This window comes from Schistocerca americana, chromosome 3 (assembly GCF_021461395.2).
Source record: "Schistocerca americana isolate TAMUIC-IGC-003095 chromosome 3, iqSchAmer2.1, whole genome shotgun sequence".
NCBI lineage: Eukaryota > Metazoa > Arthropoda > Insecta > Orthoptera > Acrididae > Schistocerca > Schistocerca americana.
This window is the reverse complement of record NC_060121.1, coordinates 367037074-367059146: the sequence shown is the minus strand read 5'-3', so window position 1 is coordinate 367059146 and position 22073 is coordinate 367037074.

Genomic DNA, 22073 nt, shown 5'->3' with positions numbered 1-22073 from the left:
AACTAATTCTGCGTGGAAGTGTGTGTGTATGTGTGTGTGGGTGTGTGTGTGTGTGTGTGTGTTTGCAATATATTTCATTTACTATTTCTGGTTTCACTATTATCTTAACTAACATGCACTAAGTAACTTTCACTGCCACTGTTCACGATCTACCGAAAAAAAAATTAAAAATAATAGTAATGGAAAACAGTAATTACACGAATTAAACACACAGACACACACACAAACATACTGATTTACACTAGTGAACTAATAGCAAATATGCACGGTGAAACGGTTGTGTATAAGCAAAGATATTTCTATTGGTGACTAAGGACGATGTACTGAAAGACAATACAGCAGCATTTACGTCGTTTGCAGACGAATTATTATAACTATTACAAGTAGTATGTTTTTAGGTTGGCTAGTACTTCCAGGTATGTGCGCAAAAGCAAGCCATTAACGGTTATTTTCGCTTTGTGCAGCAGGCCAGGTGTTGGAGTGTGGAGACGTGGACGCAAAACGGTTAGCATATAATAAAGAGTGTAGCTTAATTCGTGGGGCAGTTACTATCATACAAAAAACATCTGGTCGTACGCTTTGTGACGTGTTTCTGGGAAGCTGTTCGACACAGAGAAAAAACAACCAACACAATGATATGTGTACATATTAAGGTATCACATATAAAAATATCTACACTCATACCCGCTACACTCTATATACATACAAAGAGTTCATTAAAGAAATATGGCAGAACAGCTTCTTTCAGTTTCGTTCTCTCGTGATTTTATCGTCCTTGAATCCTTCATTCATACTTGCTATATCCTCCCCATAAAGTAACATCTTTAGTAAACGCATCTAATAGTAATATGAACTCATGTGCGAACAAAAATACTTTCACGTTAAGTATCGTGCCGTGTTTTGCATCAGTACTAACACTCCGCCAGCTGTGGCGTTTCCCGCTTTGCGACACATCCTCAGGCCTCCGTGTGGCCGTCAACGTCCCGGAGAGTGCCCTAGGGCGCCGCTAAACTTAGCCAGAGCGGATGGGCGCGCTTTCGACGCCCGGCGTCGGTTCCCGAAATACCGACCGAGACTAATTGATCCCCATCGGTCACGATAACGCGCGGTCGCCTTTTCGCGTCGCGGTGTCTTTGATATATGAAGTAATTATCTTCAAAGGCCCTCCCCCGTGATAAACATCCTCGTTTGTCCGCGGCTGTACAGTGACTGGTCGTGAAGCTCTTTGAACTTCTCGCGGCAGAATATGATCTCAAGGCCTCCATTTTTAAGCTGTCAGATATCTTGAGTGTTATTCGTAGATTTTCGCGAGCAGAAAACGTTGCTTTGCAGGAGAACATGTGAGGTTAGGGAAAATAATCGATTTTGCAAACTTCATTTTGATTTTACACAGATATAGAATGAGTATCATGGCCCGCAGTGAACTGGTGACGTCACACTAGTCGCCTAGTCTGCCATACTTCGCGGATGCTCGGCGCCATGTATGGCCCACGTGAGATTCACGTGAGAAGGTGTCCGACGTGATTATGGCCGCACGACGAGTATTAACAGACTTTGAACGCGGAATGGTGGTTGGAGCTAAGCGCATGGGACATTCCGTTTCGGAAATCGTTAAGGTATTCAATATTCCGAAAGATCACAATGGAAGAGTGAGCCGAAAATACCGAATTTCAGGCATTACCTCTCACCACGAATAATGCAGTGGCCGACGTCCTTCACTTAACGACCAAGAGCAGAGTTGTCAGTGCTAACAGACAAGCAACACCGCGTGGTATAATTGCATAAATCCACGTGAGACGTACGGCCAACGTATCCGTTAGGATAGTGTGGCGAAATCTGGCGTTAATGTGCTATGGCAGCGGGCGACCGATGCGAGTGCCTTTGCTAACAGCGAGAAATCGTCTGCAGCGCCTTTCCTGGGCTCCTGACAATATCGGTTGGACACTAGAAGACTGGAAAACCGGGGCCTGGTCTGAAGAGTCCCGATTTAATTTACGGGGTCCCTGGTCCAACTGAACCCATCATTGACTGGAAATGGTGGAGACCATTTGCAGCCATTCATCAAATTCATGTTCCCAAACAATGATGGAATTTTTGTCGATGATAATGTGCCATGCCAGCGAGCTACAATTGTTTGAAACTGGTTTGAAGAACATTCTGGACAGGTAGAGTGAATGGTTTGACCACCTAGATCGCCCGACATGAACCCTACCGAACATTTATGGGGCATAATCCAGAGGTAAATTCATGCACAAAATCCTCCACTGGCAACACTTTCGCAATTTTGGAAGGCTATAGACGCAGCATGGCTCAATACTTCTGCAGGGAACGTCCAACGACTTGTTGAGTCCAGGCCACGTCGGATTGCTGCACTACACAGGGCAAAAGGAACTGCGACACGATATTAGGAGGCACCCCATGACGTGGCACCTCAGTGTAAATGAAATCAATGACGATGCTACGAAGCTTATGCCTTTCCCTCCTTAGGAAAATTTATCGTTTCACGTGAATATAAAGAGTTAACCAATTTCCTTGACAGAACTGTCGCTGGAGAAGATAGTAGGCATAAATTCATCCCCAAGCCTCATTTGTCCGTGCTTATGTCCAGTGATGGAAAACGTCGAGCGCCGAGCCAAGTGCACCAGGAATAGCGTGTGGGCTGCAGCAGTCGGTGGAGCTGGAACGCCTCGCCTAGCCACGCCGCGCCGCCGGGTACAATCGTCAATTGTCGGCGCAGCTATTCATAGCGGCGTGCCGGGCCGGCGCCGGCGCCTCTGAGTCAGGCAGCGGCGGAGGGGGAGGAGGGGGAGGAGGGGGAGGAGGAGGAGGTGGAGGAGGCCAATTGGGTCGCTGTCGCAGGGACGGAGAGTGGGCCGCGGGGGGGGGGGGGGGAGGGAGAAGCACGGGAAGCACTGGGTTCATCCAGCACAAAAGCGGATAAGCGCTCTAGCATAATCTCATCCCTACACGTCAGTGACAGGCTGCACCCACCCTCTGCCACGCACTGCTTCATTTAGCGACGTGGCCTCCCCAATTGGTCGTGTCTCTGCAGCGAACCCAGAAAGACAACAAATTCTGTTGCATGTCTACATTACATATACAGGATAACTGTTATTGGACTATATGAAAAAATTAATTACAAACCACGGCGTATGCACACTTTATTCAACATGTAAACGTCACTATGAATATTTGGATTTTGGTTATGACATGTTAGATATGATTCCCATCATTGGCGGTGATGTGGCGCAAACGAAAAGCGAAATACTGCATGACCTGGTGTAGTGTCGGAGAATCGATGCTGTCGATGACCTCCTGAATGGCTCTTTTCAGCTCTACAATGGTTTTGGGGTTATTGCTGCACGTCCTTGTCTTTAATACAGCCCCACAAAGATGAGTCGCATGTGTTCAGATCCGGAGAATATGGCGGCCAATAGAGGCCCATGCAAGTTGCTCCTGGGTACTACGGAGCCAGAATGCGGTCCATAGAGTGCTCCTCCAGGACATCAAACACTCACCTGCTTCGATGCGGTCGAGCGCAGTCTTGCATGAACCACGCCTTATCGATTTCTGGGCTACTTTGGATAATGGGGATGAAATTGTTTACCAAAACCTTCACGAACTGTTGGGCAGTCCCGTGCCATCAAGGAATATCGCACCGATTATTCTGTGACCGGATATTGCACACCACACAGTCATTCGTTGAGGGTGAAGAGACTTCTTGATCGCAAAACGCGAATTCTCAGTTTCCCAAATGCGCCAATTTTGCTTATCGACGAACCATTCAAATGAAGGTGGGCTTCGTCGCTAAACCAACCCATGCACGCGCATACTAATTTCTATCATGCCCCGCGGCGATCCGCGCAGCTTTGAACGTCTTAACGCAAACCGTTCAGAAGTTATGCCGATTTTATTTCATATAGTTCAATAATTGTCACCCTGTATTTGTGAGTATTGCAAGGAAGCTTGGCTTCAGAACTGCAGGGTAAGCCTACCAGGTGTCGCAATAATATTAGGTGCCCTCAAAATAATGGCTGGAGAAACTTATGACTTCTAAATGAGACACTAATCACAATCACTCTGATTTATTGCGATAAAATTAGCGACAAAAAAGTGACAAATAAAATTAATATTATAAGGGCTTTGCAGATCTGACATAGGGATCGTTGTAATAGGAAGTGCCCACTGATTGTCATGATCTCAGTTGAATACAGACAGTACTATAGAAGGAAATATGTCACACATGAGGTTCGTCCGCAGCTAGTGGTCGTGCGGTAGCGTTCTCGCTTCGCACGCCCGGGTTCCCGTGTTCGATTCCCGGCGGGGTCAGGGATTTTCTCTGCCTCGTGATGACTGGGTGTTGTGTGATGTCCTTAGGTTAGTTAGGTTTAAGTAGTTCTAAGTTCTAGGGGACTGATGACCATAGCTGTTAAGTCCCATAGTGCTCAGAGCCAGAGTCACACATGAGGTTGGAATTGAAAGCAGACTTCTCGCTGGAAGGAAGGAAGGAAGATTGGGTTTAACGTCCTGTCGACGTGGAGGTCATTATAGACGGAGCACAAGCTCTGATTGTGCAAGGTTGGAGAAGGAAATCGGCCGTGCCTTTTCAAAGGAACCTCCCGGAATTTGCCTGGAGTGATTTAGGGAAATCACTGTAAACTTAAATCTGGATGGTCGGATGCGGAATGCGGGTTTCAACCGTCATCCTCACGAATGCGAGTCAAGTGTGTTAACCACTGCACCACCTCGTATGGTCGGCTGTTCACTGATGTTAAATTACAAGTCTTCAGAGTGAAGCTTTCGTCACCCGTATTACTATAAAGTGATTTTAATCTCACTACAAATCATCTTGCTGTTGCTGCTCGATCTCACAACAGTATTGCAAGTGGAAGCTGAAATACGAGCAGGATCAGTCACTGGTGGAACCGATGACCCTCGTCATTGTCTAAGTGCAGATCAGCCTAAAATTCTTATGTCCCCAATACATCAGGTAAGAAGACGTGGAAGGCCGGTGGAGTCGGTGGTGGCTCTCAGCATGGAAGTATAGCAGTGAAGACTCCAAAAGATCGAGTTCGAGTATGAATCAGCGTTGAAGTAATTTCTTATCGAATGTTTACTACAAGGAAATCTCACATTGCTACTTTTTGTGTCTCTTACTAAATTCAGGTGGAGTGGACTCTGGATCTTCTGAGCAACAAATGATAAAATGCTCCTTAAAAAGCATTAGTCCTTTTCCTCTAGCTGGTTTACCAATATTGTACCTCCTATTATCTTCCACAGAAGAAGCTTCACTCTTTCTGTGTCTCTCTCTGTGACCAATGAGGCTGTCTTCATCGCCACTAACCTGTTTCTTTCTCTCTCTCTAACCTATGGTTTATTTACATTAGCCAGTGCTGGCGGTCTTTACATTCGGTTAACATTTGTCATTTGCGGAATCAGTAGATTCACCCGTGCCTCGTGTATTCAGAGGCCCAAAACTGGGGACTGTGTCTTAGAGATGTTTGTCTCTGGTATCTGGTGCTTTCTGGAGAAACAGTCAACCTTCTAAGTCTGGGAATAATAGTTCTGTCTGTTGGAAAGTGAAACTTCTCACTCCACTCCTAGGTCGTAAAATGTTTTCGCCATAAGTCTGTACCATGGAAGATTCTATCGGTGGATATCGGTGGATATCCAGGTGTTGCTCTACGAAAACATAACCAACGTCCACTGGGCTGTTGTTCCTCGCTCTCACTCAGCAGGTCTTCTGCGAATTAGCTCTAGCAGTATTGGCCGACTCTGTTGTCCTTGACGATCTGCGTTTATTTCCATTGTTTAGAATGCTTTGAAAATACTCTCACTTCTACAAGACACACAGATCTTAACCGAGATTAAAAGAGCATAAGGGTGCACCAGTCAGTTACCAATAGTCACTAATCCTGCTGTTCATCATATTCCTCAGCGTCAGTTAAATCAAATGTGTCTTTCGATGTGAATTTTCATATATTGCGTGACTGTTTCCAGAAAAACGGTCACTTAACAGTATTTCAGCTACAATAGTACCGTGACCATTACGTTAAGCATTATGCATGCTACGTTGTAGAGCAATATCGCATCTTCATGTACCACTATCATTTTCCTCTCTTCGCAGTTCCAGTCTTGGAGTGTGAGAAAAACGACTATCGACAAATCTCCAAATAAACTCAAATTTCGCCGATTTTCTCGTTGTGGTCATTTCGCGAGACATCAGCGGGGGCTACAGTACGTTGCAGCACTCTTCTTGGGACGTGATAAACTACCGTGTTCTTGTAGCGTCTACCATGTCAGTTTTTTGAGCACCTTCGTAATGCTCTCCCACCTGATAAACGATCCGGTGACGAACTGTGTCGCTCTTTATCGGACCTTGTGTGTGTGTGTGTGTGTGTGTGTGTGTGTGTGTGTGTGTGTGTGCGTGTGTGTGTGTGTGTGTCCTTTCATTTCGTATGTACATCGGATCTTCTGCGACGTCGCATGAAGTCACACTCCAGACCAGAATACCAGGATACAAGCATTCTCGGCAGCGTGTGAGACAAATAACGCGAGGTATTGCTCTACGGGTTTAACTGGAAACGTTTATTAATTCTCAGTCCTGATAAGACTATCAAATAAATGTAAACAAGGATCGTCAGCCTCATTTTGACCCACGGCAACAATGGAATGACCTGTAGTAATTTAACTGTTGCAGTAGAGATTCTAGATCCAACGACTGGACTGAATACGTTCGCCAGTACCAGCTTATATACCCCGTACCCAACTGAAGTCTAACAGTTTCTGTCGGTAGTAATCTTCAAACAACAAATCGACAATACAGTTCAATGTGAAATGCCTCTTCTTATCGAGCACTTGTACACTGAGTGACATGCAACAGAGACCTGCAAAAAAGAAAGAAATGATTCGACCTGAAATCTACACCCACGCGCGGGAAACACATTTTCGAGGTCTCTCAGCTTTCCGTTCGGCAAGAAGTAGCACGACTGATCTTGAAAAATCACCTTCTCCCGGCTTCTTAAATTCACTACAGAAACCCCCTTCCACGACTTCTGCACGTCACGAGAGCTACCGGCCGACTCCTCGATTTCGTGAGCTCCAGACTGCTCCACGAAATTGTTTAACAATCAGGCCTTTCGGCGAATCAGAATCAAGGAGCAGAGTGCAGGCCTCTCCCTTCGACATTTCCTGCTTCCGGAAAGTGCCGCTTCCTGGCACAACTTTTACAGAACTTTCTCTGTAATAAGATTTGGAGTACACAGGCCACCACTGAGAAATTACTCAATCGTCATCGCGCCTTTTATGCCCAGACCACTACCCGTTTTTTTAAAAAAAATTAGTGGGTCCTAGTTGATACAATTCAAGTGTTAGTACTACAGCTTACTCTATGTTAGTTATCTTTTGCTCTCACTATGGGCACTACTGTTATGTCTTTCTATGTTATTTTATTCTACTTATGCTAATCTACTTCTACCTGCAGCGTTACAGACGTGCCAGCGTTGTATAAACCTGTGTTGTTGGCCCTGTCCACCGAGCTAATCCCAGTGAACGTGCCCTTGGCACCGGGCTGGCCAGAGTTGTTGATCGCTGCAGTACTATACTAATGTTGTTATCCTAGCTTATCCTACATCTAACCTAACCTAGTGTCGAAATCGGTAAGTGTCTAGATCGGTGATTGGGCGCACCCTCCCCCTAATCCCAGACGTGGCGGATTCCAGCCGTGAGGCGGCTGGCCAAGTCCACGCCTCGGCGGAAACCGGACAGGTGCGCGGAGTCAGATTGGGTGTAATGAAATCTTAGTCATTGTTCCTAAAATATTCCTTTATCACTTTGAGTGAGATCTCATTTGCTAATTTGTTCAGGATTGAGAAATGGTCCTCATGCCTGAGCAGGTGATACGTGTCGTGGTTGGGTAGCTGCTGGCGTAATTGCGCCGCTACGTCGTCGAAGAGGTGGCACTCATACACCACGTGTTCTGGGGTGCCTGGTGTGGCCCCACAGTCACACGCTGGTGTAGCCCGTTTCCCGAACCGGCATAAGTATGCCGGGTAGGGTCCATGACCTGTGAGGAAGTGCAGCAGTCCTCGTGATGGTGTAAAGTGTTTTAACTGCAATCTTTCCCTGATATTGGGCAGCAGTTCGTATGTTCTGCGACCGGTTTCTTCATTGTCCCATTGTTCTTGCCAACGTTCTTCCCCCCTACGTTTGATTTCCATTTTGTTTCCCACATGAATCCCCATTAGATCAACTACTTTATCCCTGTTACCCTTTTTAACCCAATACCATGTTGCTTGCTCTCTGATTTTTATGTCAAGCTGACAGAGCCCCATTAGTACTGCTAGCGCTCCTCCCGGTGTTGCTCTGTATGCCCCTACTGACCTGAGAAGCATGTTGCGCGGCACTCTTCTCACAGCCATGGCAGGCATAACCCTCGTGAGTCTGTGGGCCCAGACTCCTGACCCATATCCTACAATTGATGTCAGTATGCTGTTGTGGTATAGTTTGATTAATTCTGGTGGCAGGTGGAATCGTTTGTGACCAATCGCTATTAGATTATTTAGTGTTTCTAATGATCTCTGTGTGACGGTGTCAATATGTGATGCATAAGTCCACCTCTCATTGACGACTACGCCCAGGTATCGCGCCTCATGGCGTCGAAGAACTGGTGAGCCATCTATTCTTACAGTCGAACTAATTGTCCTTTTAGGAGTAGGTATGTAGACTTAGTTGGTGAGATCTTCATTTTGGTCATGTGGCACCATGTACTCAGGATTGATATGGCCCTCTCAATTTTCGGCTCTAAGTCTTCGCGGCTATGGCCGCCAACCAGCAGGAGGAGGTCGTCCGCATAGGCTATGCCCTCTAGCACATCGTCGCTGTTCTGTAGGTTGTCCAAGAGGGGTTCCATGTTAATATCCCAGAAGAGTGGCCCCAGGACGGATCCCTGTGGACACCCCTTGGTGATCTTTTTACTTATTCTCCCGCTAGGGGACGATAGCCAAACCTCCCTATTCTCACAATAGCTCCTGAGACAGCCATATAGCGACCCCGGGCACTCCTTCTCTCTCAAGCGGGAGAAGAGCGAGGGCCACCACAGGCTGTCAAAGGCGCCACTGATGTCTACCATGATACCGACCACGTATTTGTGCGGGGTAGAGGCAGAGACCTCCGCATCCAGGGCGATGGCGTCAGACACCGATCTCCCGGCCCTGAAGCCGAGTTGTCTGTCACTCATCCCGCACAAAACTCGGTGTGCTGCCAGTCTGTCTGCCAGCAACCTCTCAAAAAGTTTCCCCAGTGTGTCTAGCAAACAGATGGGCCTGTAAGACTTAGCTTCTTGTGGATCTTTGTCTGGGCTTTTCTTGATTATTACTACTGTGGCCTTTTTCCATATTTGGGGGAATTTCCCGAACCGCAAGCACTCGTTGTATGACTTTGTGAGAGGTGCTACCAACTGGGGGGCCAGGAATTGCACCACCTCTCCAGTGATGCCGTCTGGGCCACTAGCCTTGCCTCTTTTAAGGGCATTTATCTGAGCGGCTACTTCTTCTTCGGAGAAGGGATATACCATGTTGTTGTTCCGGTATTCCTCTTGATCTTGTCTCCGAATCTGCTGTTGTGCCTCATAGTCATCATTCTCGCCATTGTCAGGCAGCAGGACGCGGAGGAGGACCTCAGCAGTTTCCTGCCAGGTTTCCGTCATCCTGCCCTGATCCCTGACGGTGGACAGCACCATGGGTGACCTAATCTTTTCCCGTACTAACCTGTACGGTACGCCCCATGGGTCCGTAGCTAATTGTGTTTGTACATACTTCTCCCAGCTCTGTAGCCTTACTGCCTTAAGCTCCTGTTGGAAGTGCTCCTTTGCCTCTCTGTATCTTTGCAACCAGCGTTGCTTTTACTCCCAGACGACACTCCGCTGGTAGTACCTCCTCGCCCTCCTAACGGACTGGCGCATCTGTCCTAGTTCGGTTGACCATGGTGACGGGGAGGCCGCTACGGCTCTCCTCCTGCTTAGTACGGCAGCTTTGACCGCCCTAACAACTGCTTTCACCAGTTCCTCGGCGTATCCTTCGACATTTTCGTCACCATCTGGCAATGTCGGTATTTCACACTCCCTTGACAGGCGGTCCCAGTCAGCCCTGTTGTAGTTTATCTGTCTCTCCCACCCCATGTCCCAGCGGCACTCCTCGTCTCCCAATGAGAATGTAATAAGGTTATGATGACTGGTTGTTACTTGATTCCAGACCATCCAATTTGTTACTCTGGTGGCGAGATTGGGCGTGACCAATGTGACATCAATGTTCGTGCCCTCGCCCCCACCTCCTGCGCAGGTGGGTGGGTTTCCTTGCTTGTTGGCGACCATTAACTGTAACGCCATGATGGTCTCCTCGGCCTTTTCTCCTCGGTCGTCTTATGTGCCGCTGAACCACAGGGGGGACTTGGCATTTATGTCTGCTGTAATGACACATCGAAGTCCCCGCAGCGCCGTGGTTACTTGTGTGAGTTTGTCTAAGAATTCAACCTATTGCCCGACCATACTGGAAATACATATTGATGATGTACAGTACTCCGGCTGGTGACTGTAGTTCCACGACGTTGCAGTGATCGTCGGAGAACTGAGAGAGGACAGTGGCTCTTAGCGCTTTGTTGATGATCATTATAGCTGCTCTGGGTTCTGCTCCGCTGTGAACGACTTGCCAACTTGCTGCCGCGAATGGGATTCGCCCAGCCAGGGAGTATGGTTCCTGCAGACAGAGCACATCCAGACTCCTCTCCTCCACGACTCTGCGGAGTTCCTGCATGACTAATTTACTGTTGTGTGAGTTAATCTGTCCTATGTTTAAATGGGTCACGTACGTAGTATGTTCTAATGTGTGATTCAGGCCAATTCTTGCTCCAATCGTGAGCTAGTCTTCCATTTGTAATGACAGATTGACTGTAAAGTTCGTCGAGGTCGAATTTATTTCTCTTTTCAAAGACTTTTTTGACTAGGTCACGCAAGGCTCCGAAGTCAGTGGGGAGATTCATTGTCTTCAGCTGTATTCTGTCAACAGCCTCCATTACCGAGAAGGTGACGTCTCTGCCGTATTCATGACCGACACGCACCACATGCCTCAGGGCTGTGCTGAGGACCGCCGGCTCCTCCGGGCGCGCTAGTTGTAATGCGTGTCCTAGGTTGGGGTATACCCTATTGGGATCTACGCCCGAACCTTTTTGTGTGAAGGGGTTTATAGAGGATGATGTACTGCTTATTGTGTTAACTTGTATTTTTTGTTTCTCTGGTGTTTCCATTTGTTGTTTTGCCACAGGACGCCCTTTTGGTCGTTCTAGCTCTTCAAGCGACCTTAGTCCACGGTTTGGGGGAGAGGGAGCACTAATGTGACCACCCTCTACTCGTTTAGAGGGATTAGGAAAAGACCGGCTGCAGGCTGCAAACAGCCTTTTTCTAACGTGCACAACAGCTACACAAACGAGCACATAACCCCGGTTCAGAAATAATCTGATACACAATAATGAAGAATCGGTAGAACAAATGTAAGGCACATTACTGGACTAGTTACATTTTCTTAATATTCTTCCAATGAGCATCAGCTTGGCATCCCCTTTTCTACAATTAATTTCATGTTGTTATTCTCTTCGGACCGTTCGGGCTGACAAATCCTGGGTATTTTGCTATTGTTTCTGTTTCCATATTTCGATGATCTGTCCAGGGACTGGCACTTGGCCATAAACGTAAATACATGTAATGTACTGCGCGTAGATAGACGAAGAATTCCACCACTGTTCGACTACACAAAAACCCCACCATTTATCATTAGCCGGCCGGTGTGGCCGTGCGGTTCTAAGCGCGTCAGTTTGGAACCGCGTGACCGCTACGGTCGCAGGTTCGAATCCTGCCTCGGGCATGGATGTGTGTGATGTCCTTAGGTTAGTTAGGTTTAAGTAGTTCTGAGTTTTAGAGGACTGATGACCTCAGTAGTTAAGTCCCATAGTGTTCAGAGCCATTTGAACCATTTATCATTAGGCATCATCACACGTATTACGCAACAGTTCGAAATTTTATCTAGAAATAGAAATCTAGCTTAGCCGCAGCCTGCTTGTTGTTTGCTGTTGTGCTTTCGAGAAATATGCAACAATTTTGTCAAGACGTGAGGTAAGTGGAAATTTTGATTAGGGTCAGATAACTGTTTTACATCAGTTGCGCATTTAATATAGAGACTAGTTGCATTCATTTCAGTTACAGTTCAGTTCAAATTAGGTTCTGTTTATAGTCAAAGGTCAGCACACGAGTTTAAGTTGGATAACAGTTTGCGGGCACAAAAAAATGGTTCAAATGGCTCTAAGCAGTATGAGACTTAACATCTGAGGTCATCAGTCCCCTAGACTTAGAACTACTGAAACCTAACTAACCTGAGGACATCACACACATCCTTACCCGAGGCAGGATTCGAACCTGCAACCGTAGCAGCAGCGCCGTTCCGGACTGAAGCGCCTAGAACCGCTCGGTCACAGCGGCCGGATTGCGGGGACATAGTTTTGGTAATACGTAGACATTTTGTTGAGTGGAAGATAAAGCTGCGCCAAATTTCATACAAAAGCAAATATAATGGGGAGGTTACAGATACCTTAATGATGCAGTCCTAGAAGTTGGACGTCTGTGTCAGAGCCTTGGTGTGGTCATAATGTGTTCCATCTGATTCCGTTAGGCAGTATTATGTGACTACCGATTTGTTAGGTTGCTGCCATCTGTTGTACCGCTGGTGTTCTCGGCAACTATCTTCGACAGCACTCACCGTCTCACCTATGCACAGGGTGTAGGCAAAATAATGTGAACAGTGGTAGTAATGGGAAGGCTGTGTTTGACGGTTAACACCGCAGGTAAGGCACGTGTCACCCTGGACTGTGAGTGTTCAGTACGGACTAGGCATCTGTCCAAGTGGTTTACGAGTAGCGCACACTTCGTATTTACATTCAGAGGCCAAAGTCGACGAGCAGTGAAAGACCTAACGGAGTTCTGAAGAGGGAAGATTGGGGGACCCCGATTAGCTGGAGCCTCAGTAACCAAGACAGACAACTTATTGAATGTGTCAAGAGCAACTAGTTCAACAGTCATGACAGCCTACACAAAACATGGAAGGACATCATCGTGTAAACGTAACAGTCGATGCAAATCAGAACTAAATGACAGAAATCTTCGTACGCTCACACGAATTGTGTCAAAACAACATAAACGTACGCCAGCTAAAGTAACTGCAGTCTTCGGGACGTCGTATCTATCGATACTGTTCACCAAGAACTCCATAAAGCGAATATTCATGGACAAGCTGCTATATCGAAACCGCCACCGATGACAGCCAACACAAAGAAGCGTAAAACAGTCTCAGGAACATAAATTCTGGACGGCTGATCAGTGTAAACAAGTGATATAATCTGACGAGTCAACGTTTTCGTTATTTCCAACATCGGGCCGTGTTTATGTCTGGAGCCTGCTGTCCCGATTGCTTGATTCGAACAGTTAACCATGGAAGTGGAAGTGTGATGTGTGGACAGCCATATCATGATATTCAGCTGGTCTCATCATTACTCTCAAAGACCTTGTTACAGCCAACGATTGTGTGAACATTTAAAATATTGTTCCCAAACAACGATGCCATATTTCAGAACGATAATGCACCCATCACACAACCAGGACAGTACAGTCGTGGTATGAGGAGCATGCAGCGTCTTGCCTGGCCAGTACAGTTCCCGGACTTTATTGAATCCTCGTGGGCTGTATTGGAGCGCAGACTCTGGAGCATATTTCCGTCTCCATCGTCACTGCAGGAGTTACAAGAGGTTCTGATCGAAGAGTGCCATAACATTCCACTGGAGACTATACAATCATTCCTAGAAGAATCGCAGCTGTATTACGTAAATGGGGGTCCAACCCCTTATTAATAAACCATTCCCAAGTAAGTACAAATGCTCACATCATTTTGCCTGTCCCCTGTATGTCTTACCACTTTGGCACAGTATCCGACAGTCTCCGGATTCCGTACTTTAAGGTCGTCTTTCAACACTACCAACCAGTGCCCGTGTTTTGACTGGTCGTTCATCAACGCACCTGATGATGGCAACGTGTCCTTTCGACATTGACATCCGGCAGTTCATCCGTAGACTATTTCGACGACATATTAATTCTTTCCACATACGTCCGCGAAATGCCCATAATGACAAAAATAAGGGAAATTAGAGATCATATGGAGATCCATGGACAAACATTTTTTTTTTTCTTTATTGTATTTCAATTCCCCATCGGGGCGGGCTGGCAGCAGCATATGCGCTGCTCTTCAGCCGAAAGACATAGAACAAAACAATAGAAGACAATTAAAAACAGCAAAGGAGAGAATAAGGTGAACATAGATATAAAAAAGGGGGAACAACATGGAAGGCAATGGACAAAAAAATGGGGTGACTAAAATGGAGATAAAAAACTGTTTAAAAGTAGCACACACAAAAAGCCACACACTGTGACGATTAAAAGAACACAAGGCACAGTATAGAGGTATCGACGGATGGCATAGCACATAACATAACACTGACGGCGAACCTCAAGGCAGTACACAATTAAAATCACACCTCTTGACACACAGGAGAAACAGCACTAGACAACACTGATGTGGCACACTGATGATGATCAATACAGAGGATCTGCCAGGCGCTAGGAGATGAGGAGGACCTGAAGAAGGGAGGGAGGGGAAGGGATGGAGGAGATGAGTGGGGGGCGCGCTGAAGAAGGCCAGGTAGGGAGGGATGTGGGAAGGAAAGAGGCAAGTATGGGGTGCAGGGTCTCAGAGGAGGGGGGGGGGATGGAGGAAAATCCGCTCTGGGAGAAGGAGGGGAGAGGAAAAAGGGGGCCCTGGGGAAGGGGGGGAACAAGGTCAGGTTATAGTTGGAAGGAAGGGTAGATGTCACGGCGAAGTTCGTCATCCGGGAGGGGGAGGCGTTGGAAATTGCCCTGATGAAGGAGATGGAGGGTGTGGAGGTGGAGAGAGGGAGGGATACAGCGATAGAGGCGCGGCAATGGGCGGGGGGTGGAGAGGAAGGAGGAAACCAGAGGGTGGGGGGATCAAGCCTGCGAACAATGTAAAGGATGCGGAGATGTTGGAGGAACAGGAGGAGGTGGGGGAAGGGGGTCAGTTCATACAGGAGCCGTGCGGGGGAAGGAAGGCGGATACGGAAGGCAAGGCGGAGCGCATGGCGTTCAAGGATTTGGAGGGCCTTGTAAAAGCGGGTGGGGGGGAGATCCAGGCAAGGCTGGCATAACAGAGGATAGGGCGGATGAGGGATGGAGGATGGTAGAAGGATGCAATCCCCATGTCCGGCCAGACAGGAGTTTCAGAAGGCGGAGGTGGGAATGGGCTTTCTGCTGGATGGTCTGGAGATGAGGGGTCCAGGTGAGGTGTCGGTCGAGGGTGGGGGTGAGCTGGATAGGACGACCATGAAGGGTGAGGTAGAAATCATGGAGGCGAAAGGAGCGAGTGGTGTGGCCTATGATGATTGCCTGGGTTTTGGAGGGGCTGAGACGGAGGAACCACTGGTTACACCAAGTGGTGAACTGGTTAAGGTGGGTTTGGAGGGTACGTTGAGACCGTTGAAGGGTAGGATAGAGAGCCAGGAAGGCGGTGTCATCAGCATACTGGAGAAGGTGGACTGGTGGGGGTGGCTTTGGGATATCAGCTGTATACAAAAGATAAAGGAGAGGGGAGAGGACAGAACCCTGGGGGACGCCAGCCTTGGGATAAAAGATACGGGAGTTGGTGCTGTGGAGGGTGACATAGGAAGGACGGTGCGAGAGGAAGGAAGCGACTAGACGGACAAATGGACAAACATTCTTTCTACGCACTACTTGGCAGTGAAACAGGCAAAAGGGTATGGGTGGAAATAGTGCTTAGGGTATCCTCGCCAAGCACTGGAGCTTGCGGGGAATAGACGTGATATAGATACAGCTGACGTCCATTTATGCAGCGTGTACGATACGAAGAAGAAAACGACTATGAATGAATTAAACGTGTAGTTAGTTTTTCCTACAGACGGCTCACACACGAGTCGTAGCACACACAGATAGAGGGCGTGTCTGTGGCCATTAGTGGTCGCCGGGCGCCACCGGAGCGAGGTCGACCGCGCATTGGCGCTGTCGATCCACGAACACGATCGGGCAGGGAAAAAGCGCGCATATATTTGTATAATCCAGAGTCGGCTGGCAGCGGCGGACCGCGTTAGAGCAAATTTGCGCCGCGAATGTAAATGTGCGAGCGCCGGCTGCGATTTATTACGCTATTTGATTTACGGGGCCCCGCGGCGCTACGCCGGGCATGCATTATGTATGAATGAGTGGACGACGGACGCGCCTTTGGCGGCGAGCGGCCGCGCGTGGGGTCCGCGCCGTGTGTCATACGCAGCGGGCGGAAGTCGGAAGCGCTGAAGCTGCTCGCCCCCCCCCCCCCCCTGTTACTCCCCTGCTTATTTATCAGCCAGTCCATCTTCTGCACACTGGGAGTCTACAGGCTAAACTTGGCCGTGAACCGTATTACGGTGGGTAGCTGCCCGTTGTCAGAGTATCGTCACCTGCTGGTTGTTTCAAGGGGTGGAAACGGAAAATGTTCTAAGTGCCATATCTGATATTTGTCAGGGAACTCACAAAATAATGTGTCTCTTTTTTGTCCTTATGTTACTAATATCCAAAAAAATTGAGAAGGTATTCTGATACCATCGACTTATGCTGCTCACCTCAACACTGCAAAAAATTAATGAGACAATTGAAAAAAATAAATAATTTATTAAGAACCACACCAGGAAACTGACTGGTTATAAGTGCCAATAAAAAAAATTTCGTTTCAAGTGCCATTAATACAGAGCACTTCGTTTTTTAAAAAAAGTTTTGGTCCAGTGGCAACCAACAAGGTGAAAACAAATCAGGTGAAAGCATATTTCATCTTCTTTAAGGACTCATATAACATGAACGTTATCGGAGAGATGTGCAGTGGTTAAAGACCAATGTGACGAAAAGCATAGAGGAACATAAATACATGAAGCAAGCAAAGACAATCGTCTGGTATCATCATAGATGGTAACACCTGTGATACGTCCACTGTCAGTATTAACGTAACTTTATAACAGAGAAGTATTGTATCAACTGCAACTTTGTACATATTCTTAGGTTGTATACTTTTACATGACGATTACAAATTACGTAGAACCATGGGCTAACTCCTCTGCGATCTAAGCAGAACCCTAGGCTAAATCCTCTAAGTTATTTTACAATGCTGTACTGACATTTAAAGAACTATATAATTATTTAATTAGTCTCACTACAGTCTGACGTTATTTTTTGTATAAAGTTAGACTTTATTATGGCTCAGACTCTATCCACAATATGATGTGCTTATAGGATGAAATCCACTGTTGTTCTTCTTGAGACCCTGTACATGGTGTATGTAAAGCTATATTTCTTTTTTTTTTTAATTATTGAGTTGCACTATTGTTGATAGCTTTTCGTCTCCTTCTTGTATCAACACCGATAACTGCCATTGCCACTAGTTAACGATTTATTTTTACCAAAGATACAGTCGAAATATCTGACTTAGCTCTTTGCAGTTGCTACAGTATTTCTCTGTTATAAAATTAGGTTATTACCGCCAATGAATGTATCGCAGGCATTATCTGTGATGGTACCTTACAGACCATTGTCTTCACTTGTTTCACGTGTTTAGGTTACTCCTTGATTTTCGCCACTTTGCTATTAATCACTGTCGTACTGTGTTACTATTATAAGTGCAGCACTTTACCATTGATCGTGGACTTTCATTATGATAACTTTGATATTATATCAGCCCATAAGGAACATAATATGATTTCACCTTGTAATTGCATGTATGTATGGTACACCAGCATTTTTGTTATGTTACATTATTTTCGAGGACGTTATATGTACTCAGTTATGATTTTGACAGACGTGCTGTGATGATGGTCCATGACCTATAACGGTAGACACACAGATTTATAACAAACAGCTGATCATACAGTGTAGCCTTTCAGGGTCGGTATTGTCTTCACTTAAAACTTCCGGGCTGAGAGGCCGTGGTCAATGTATAAAACTCTCCCCTGACTTTAAGCTGATGCTAATAATGCATTTTCTCGAGCACTGCGTTTCATTTCTGATAATAGAAGTACAGAAATACAACATTAATATCGTAACTGCTAGAACTGTAGTCAGCAAAACCCATTTCTCACTTCTTTTATATGTTTTACATGAGAATAACGCAGTTAAATTCAAGAAAAAATCTGTATGCATTGTCTTCTGCTTCTTACGCAGCTCAGTTCTTGGGACTATATGTTACGAAGTTTACTGTAAAACTCCTTGTGCTGCTGAGAAAGAAATGGCAACGTCATCAACAGGTCTTTCTCTTTTGCAGCTGATAAACATGGTTGACCTTGCAGTTGAACTAATGTATGGCATACGTCTGTCATGGTCCTTCCGCTTCTGAATACACTGACATTTTGCCATTCTTCTGTTTGAGAATTTTTGTATAACTATTTGTGATGGGTGAGTGTGAGACACTCTGATCATACTGCGTGTCGAGTTCTCCCTTGACAACAGTGTTTCCGCAGCGTCTTTAAAATCAACGTAGGCAGCCGAATGTATTCCAAATATATGGAATGGGATCAGTCTTTAGTAAATTTTGCAGTATTGTTAATCTTTCTTAATTTCCGTAAAACTGTAAAATCTCTTTCGCAGCTCAAAAGGTTGTGGCCACTCATTAAAAACGTGTGTATTTTTTCTTCAAACCATGCTAGACTAAATGGAGCAGAAAGTTTTCCAATTCCACTTTTCATTTAAAAGGGAATACGAGGGTGGACTGCAATAGAACTGGGTCGTTAGCGGACGAACCGTTCCAGAAGGACCGTTCAGTAAACTGAACGGAAGGACTTAGGAACGACTCAACGACTCCTGCAGTTCAGTCATTCACCGTTCTCTCCAGGTCGGTCTCGTTCTTTTGCGAGTGGACACTCGTTCCTCGTTACAGTTCCAAAGGTCTTCGTTCAGCAGCATGCTATACTTCCTTCTGTTCTTTGTTCGTCCGCTCTTGATCAGTTTCAAACCGTTCTCGGAATATCGATGTCTAGTCCTTCGTGTTTGCTTCTCAGCTTCCATGTCAGGTAATTCACAAACGATCTGCTGAACTCGCTTTTCGCGACGCTAGTTCGTGATTTTGAAAATAAAGTGTCCACAATTTCCAACCTCATCTTTCACAAATAGCATTTAACGATTGCTATACTTAACATTGTACATGTGTGTTCTGCGAGTTAATAATAAATGTGTAAAATGAAATTATCTAAATTTGTCAAAATACTCCCGGTACCATTTTCATTTTTCAGCTTCTGAGGCGCGGCTGGTAATCATTTGAAGGGATTAAAAGACTGCCGGGCTTCCTGGAGGCCAGGCTAGTACTAGTTTTATTTGCTTAAGTCACCGACTGTTTCAGCTTCAGTTTTGAAAATTTCTAATCACACTATCGTCTGACATATATACGATATTTTCCCAAGTATTTTAGTTTTTGAAATTACAATTTTTAGGGTGCCGTACATCAAATGGCAAAACGGAACCCTTATAGCCACTTCGTTGTCTGCCTGTACGACTGTTGAAAGCCCTTTTCCTCAGGAACGGGTAGGCGTACCAAGTCGCAAGTTATGTCACATATTAAGCTGTACTGTTCCTTGGCGATGTAAGATCTTGAAGCTTCGAAGTCAATGCAGTCAAAAGATGTGATCATTTATGTCACATATTTTGATACTTACAAACTTACTCATCAAAACCTGTAGCGTACTTCTGGTTGACCTAGAATCATGAAATTTGGCAAGAAGCAAAGTTTTACGATACGGTACAAACGGTAAAAACCCGAAAAGTCTTAATCAGTAATTATATCACAGGAAACGTCTGTTAAGACTGCTCTTTCTCAGGAACGGGTAGATGTGTTAAGTGGGCATCTATGTCACATATTAACGTCAATGGTCCCCTGGCGAAGTAAAAAGCGTAAGCTTCTAAGTAAATGCAACTCATCAAAACCTACACGGTACTTCACGTTGATATCGAATCACGAAATTTGGCAAGAACCAAGGCTTCGCATTACTTACGGAGAAAATCAGAAAATTGTAAATTTGTAAATATATCACAGGAAAACACTTCTTCTTGTTATCCGATTTCAAAGTTATAATTAAAATATTCTCGAATGGTTTGAAATTCCCAGAACTGATACAGGGTGTCTAGAAAAGGACTCCCTGATTTCAAAATTAAATATCTCGAAAACAAAGATCGATAGAGGAATGCAGTAAACGGTATGTTTATTGTGAAAGCTGTAAGAAGTTTATACAGCAGTTTGAAATAATAGTTACAAAAGCTGCCAACAGATGGCGCTGTAATCGCCATACGTAATGCCTAGTATAAATAGTGATCCGAAGCCCAGAGCGATCAGTTCCACTATTGAAACGTGAAAGGAGGTTAGCGTACCGAAGGAAGAGATTAAAACCATGTACTCTGTTGAACGACGCGTTTTTCTGGTGCTAGAGTACCACAGATTAGAAGAGAGTCCTACGGCAACAAGGCGAAGTTTTCAAGCACGATTTAATGTTCCAAAAGGACCCGATGCGATAACCGTTCGTACGCTCTTCGCAAAATTTCAACGAACAGGCAGCGTAACTGATGATCTAGTGGAGCATGTTGGCCGCAAGCAAACCGCAGTTAGGCCTGAAAATATCGCCACAGTTTCTGGAATTATTCAGCGAAATCCAATGTCATCCATCCGTAGAATTGCATCTGAGACTGGTTTGAAGCGTTACAGCACGCTGAAAATACTGAGAAAGAGCCTACACATGTTTCCACTCAAAATTCAAACGCACCAGGCCATACCCGTACGAGCTGTGCAACAAAGGGTAGCCTTTGCTAATCAGATGCTCACGATGATTGATAGTGAAGGATTTCATGTTGGCTGCATCTGGTTTACAGATGAAGCACACTTCCACCTGAATGGATACGTGAATAAGCAGAACTGGCGATTTTGGGGTTCCGAAAAGCCATATTGGTGTGAAGCGAAACCCCTGCATTCTCCTAAAGTTACTGTGTGGGCTGCAGTATGCAGCAGAGGCATTATTGGCCCTTTTTTCATTCGAGAAACGGTCACTGGTGCACGTTACGTTGCAATTTCGGAACAATTTGTCGCCACACAGCAAGCGTTAGCGGATCGACCAGGTACTGAATAGTTTATGCAAGATGGAGCCCGACCACATCGGACCGAACAAGTGTTATGCTTTCTTGAGGAATTCTTCGGGAATCGAGTCATTGCTTTGGAATATCCCAAATTTACTGGTGCAGGCATCGATTGGCCTCCATATTCGCCGGATTTGACTCCCTGTGACTTTTTTTTGTGGTGCACAGTGAAAGACATGGTCTACCCGAAGCATCCCGCCACGCTGGACGAGCTTGAATCGGCGATCTCTGTGGCATGTGAATCCATTTCAGTTGAGACACTACGAAATGTGATGGCGAATTTCATTCTTCGTTTGCACCATCTCTGTAGTGCCAATGGTGAACATTTTGAAAACATTGTGATGTGATTGTTTGCAAAGCTTGTTTTCATACGATTATTTCACTTATGTATGTTGATATGAGCTGTAAAGAGTACAGCGCCATCTGTTACCAGCTTTTGTAACTATTATTTCAAACTGCTGTATAAACTTTTTACAGCTTTCACAATAAACATACCGTTTACTGCATTCATCTATCGATCTTTGTTTTCGAGATATATTCAATTTTGAAATCAGGGAGTCCTTTTCTGGACAACCTGTATCATTCCAGTATAAATGTTGATAACAGGCAAGCGTAGTCGAAATTCTCAATTCCCGGGCTTGGATTAATTATTTATACACATAATTAAGTTTATACGGAGCCTTCAGAACGTGAGTGCTACTCGCACCGAACCAGTTTTTGATACGTATATGAACTTACTTTCAATGGAGTACGAGTCACGGGA